Source organism: Coptis chinensis, chromosome 9, assembly GCF_015680905.1.
Source record: "Coptis chinensis isolate HL-2020 chromosome 9, ASM1568090v1, whole genome shotgun sequence".
NCBI lineage: Eukaryota > Viridiplantae > Streptophyta > Magnoliopsida > Ranunculales > Ranunculaceae > Coptis > Coptis chinensis.
Genome location: NC_141464.1, coordinates 54,014,317 through 54,018,461, shown reverse-complemented (window position 1 = coordinate 54,018,461; position 4,145 = coordinate 54,014,317). Strand labels below are relative to the sequence as shown.

Below are 4,145 nucleotides of genomic sequence, written 5' to 3'. Positions count from 1 at the left end.
GAGGGGTTGATTATCTTCGAAAGCAAGCTGATGTAAGTGGGTTAAGCTTAATCTTTTTTCAAATTGACCTTGAATTTGTGGTGGTTTTGAGGTAATGAACTTAAATTTGTGGTGGTTTATATTTTAAGCTGTAACTAATGATGTAAGTTGTTTATATATTGCTATTCTCTTGCACGATGTCGCCTTCTTTGCTTTCACCGGATAGTATCGTGTTTTACAAATGCAACATTAGAGCTTTCTCAACCGGATAATGAGGAACTAAAAGCAAAGGCTCTAGCAAAGAAAGAACCACCGAGTTGGAAAGGCTCTTCAACAAACAAGATTTTGGTAGAATGAAGGTTGTTGGCCACCGTTTTACATGTCATCTAATAGCTTCTGTTTTGTTTTATCAACTAGCATTTTCACTTGAGTACATTTGATCTTCAGTCAGCCGATATCACTGATGACATGGATACCTCTTTTGTTTCTTTCACAGGTCATTGGGCAGTTTAATCTTGGCTTTATCATAGGGAGGTTAGATCAAGATCTATTCATCATAGATCAGGTAAGTTCCTCATTGTGTAACTATGAATACCCATCCTACTTATCAGTTTACCATGTTTCTGTCTAAGCTATACACCTACTTTGCAAGGATGAGGCATTTGGATGGTGACGCTAATGTATGTTGCTGTATGTTGTGCACCAATGTATGTTACTGGCAGATCAAAGATGTTGATATCCTTAGTTGCTTATATGTTGTTGCATGATGGAGAAATATCTTTTATACGATTTCTAATAATGTGACACTTTATTAACGAAAATATTGCGACACTTCATCAATAAATCCTGTTACATAGGACCTGAATTCATTTTATCTTAGAGCAGTCTATTCTAATATTTCCGTATAAGATCCTTAACTAAACTGCAGGTTTGTCTTTCTTACATAGCTGACATCATCTCTGTCTTGGCATAAACCAATTTTTTTTTTTTGCTAAGTTGGCATAAACCAATGGGTTGTATTAGAAGGCTCAATCACAATGCAAATAGAGCGTTTTGTTTAGCTAGGTAAGCTTGAAGTATAACAACAACAAAAACAAAGGTACAAGGTTGTATATATAGTGAACACTATACCATAACAGGCTATTACTAACAGTCAAAAACCGTTACAAAAAATATTTGTAACGCTTTTTATCCATAACAGTTTGGGCGTGGGTAATCTGTTACAAATATTTGTAACGGTTTAAAAACGTTACAAAACATTATTTTGCTAACGGTTTTTTCCGTAACTGAAAATATTTACTAACGGTTTTCTTTGCTCAATTGTATTACCATTTAGTAACGGTTTTATAACATTAGTAACATTTTTTTAGTGTTACTCTTTGCTAACATTAGTAACGGTTTTATAAAATCAGTAACGCTTTTTTGTGTTAATATTTTCTAACATAAGTAACAGTTTTATAAAATTAGTAACGCTTTTTTGCGTTACTGATTTATAAAGTTTGTAACGGTTAATTTTCTTTTGGTAACGGTTTTGCTGCTTCGTAAGTGTTACTCATTGCAAAGCTTAGTTACGGTTTTCCACCGTTACAAAACTATTTGATATGTAAAAAAAATAATTTCCGCAAAAAATACCCCCACTTATTAAGTATTCTACAATTGTCCATAATATAAACAAGAAATTAATCTCATAAGTACATCCAATCACATAATCTTTTATTAAAATAACATCACCAAAACATCTTTCATAAATAGGATTTGCTACTTTAATGAAATACACACTATTTTCCAAATCAATGAGACTTGTTCTTAAACTCAAACTCTCCGTCATTTGTATAGAACTAGCACCTTCAATAGTTGTAAGCATCGGGGAGATGATTTTGGGATGGTATCATCAGAAAAAGTCTCTTTTATCCTATACACCAATAGAAATATATAAAAAGAATCAGCAAGAGAAAACAAATATGTATAGATATATACTTATATCATATTCTTAAGTAGTAGCTCCTTATACTCAAACTACTTAAATTCAAAAAAGAGAATATGGTAGTAGGCTAGTAGCAATAGAAACATAGTATAGACATGAAAGTTTAAGTAACTCTCCAAAACCCTATAACCTTGTCGGACACCTTGACGAAAGACATAAAAATTTCGGTGAGTCTCCTTTGTATTTTCAACATTTCATAAACATAAATCCTGTCATAACCTGAAAATCAAATAATATATTGATTCTTAGAACTAACTACTCAAATATATTGATTAAGTAGAACCAGCTACTTAACCATCTCGACCAATGCGGTTAAGTCAAATAACCAATCCTCGAATAAAAAGACACTATAAATTATATACCAAAATTAAAATGAAAACAACATATACATCACTTCCACTTATATCAGTGTTATACACTTCTATTAGTTCCAACCCGAGATACCACACTTCGAATATATATACACCATACATTCACACTACTCACATATAAGAACCCATCTTCCAAAACAAAACTCGTGAATAGACTGCATGAAGGAATTTAGACAACTTTTAGAACGGAATAGACTACAAATTGTGCGGAGGGGTGGGGAAGATTTTTTTGGTGGGGGGGGGTTCAAGAATATGAAATGTCCATCTTACTTAGGCTTCAACGATTTTTTTTGTAGGGGTGGGTGGGTGGGTGGGTTCAAGAATATGAAATGTCCATCTGACTTAGGTTTCAACAATTTTTATGCTCTCATACATACTTTCAGTGAACACTTAAATGCCAAAAATTCCCTCAATTTCTCGAAAGGCAATTACCCAAGAAAAAAAACACTTATTCCTAGCCTACTGTTAATCTTCATATAGAATTAAAGGTTACTCTTCACAAAATGAGAAACAAGTTTCAACAAAAAGAGTATGTTAAAGAGGTCTAACAACAAAGATTTTATTCTGTAACCAAAAAAGTGGGAAAATAAAAAATAAAATGGACTTCAAGCAGTCTGATCCCTCTAAAGGGCGAGGCAGAGGCGCAAAGCGTTGGGTTTCCAAAATATCCTGCAACTATTTTCACTAAAAAAGCCGCCATAGAAGCCTCCTTTGACAATATATTGGCAACCAACCATAGACATCACAAGACTTAACCAAAGTCAAAATAATTAAACAATTTCAGCTCTGACAAATGCATACCCTTATTGAAGCACAAACTGCAGCAATGCGACTGGCCATCACGTTCAAACAGACATCATAGTGGCGAAAATTCTCAACATTCCCCCCGAAAACTTCCTCCATTGCTCTCTTATTATCTTTGATAATACCATACAGAAGAACTCAAAAGAATATCAATGATTTAGAATTAATCCCTTAAAAGATATACGGATCCACTGAAAGTATAGTATCTGTTACAGGATAGCAAACTGTTATTACAGGTCACACACTTTCCTCTACTATATCATCATTTAGAGCTATAGCATAATTAAAGATAAGTCTCATTCAGCCACATATGTCTGCTTTTAAACCTTTTTCTTCTAAATAAAGAAATTAGGTGTTCGTTTACATGCTCACCCAGTCTGAATGGACACAAAATGAAGGTAACTAACAAAAGTTGTAAGCACAATACCTGACTATCTATGACAAAATACTCCAAATTCATCTGCAAGTTCACACCCCAAATTATAGAGGATCACTGTTAAGCATATAAACTATCATCCAAAACCAAAAAATCTTGTCACTCATAAATAGATAAATGAGGAAAGAAATCTCTTTATATGCACCTATTCGAGGTAATACACTAGTATCATTCTTGATGAGGCTAACCAATTCCTTTGGAATAGGTACACACCAGCATCACAAGTTATTATTAGAGATTACTCCTCCTAGGAAAGCAATTTGTCATGGCTCGCGGCTTGTAAGAATTTCATCAACCTATTAGATCACGAGATGTTCCTAATAATAGTGTCTATTTTCTGCTACTTCAACTCGTCAGACGCATAAAGTGCAACACCAACACCAACACCAGTCACTAGTGAAGCCGGTAGTAATGGTCTAATTTTCTCATCCCAACTGTCTCGCAAACATCTCATCCTCAGCATCCTCGCGAAGAATCTGCAGCTGTTGAGCCTTTGGGGCGGCGTAGACCAGTGAAGCTAACTTCAATGACAAGACAAGAACAGATTGAACGACAATTTTATCATGATTCT

The 4,145-nt window shown here is 34.2% G+C and overlaps 1 long non-coding RNA gene across 1 annotated transcript; it reads left to right on the top strand.

The window, feature by feature from the left end:
- Positions 1–473: 473 nt before the first annotated feature.
- Positions 474–844, top strand: LOC147476708 (uncharacterized). Its single transcript, XR_015209621.1, has 2 exons — positions 474–544; positions 632–844. It is a non-coding gene; the product is annotated as an uncharacterized LOC147476708 (long non-coding RNA).
- The last annotated feature ends 3,301 nt before the right edge of the window (positions 845–4,145 follow it).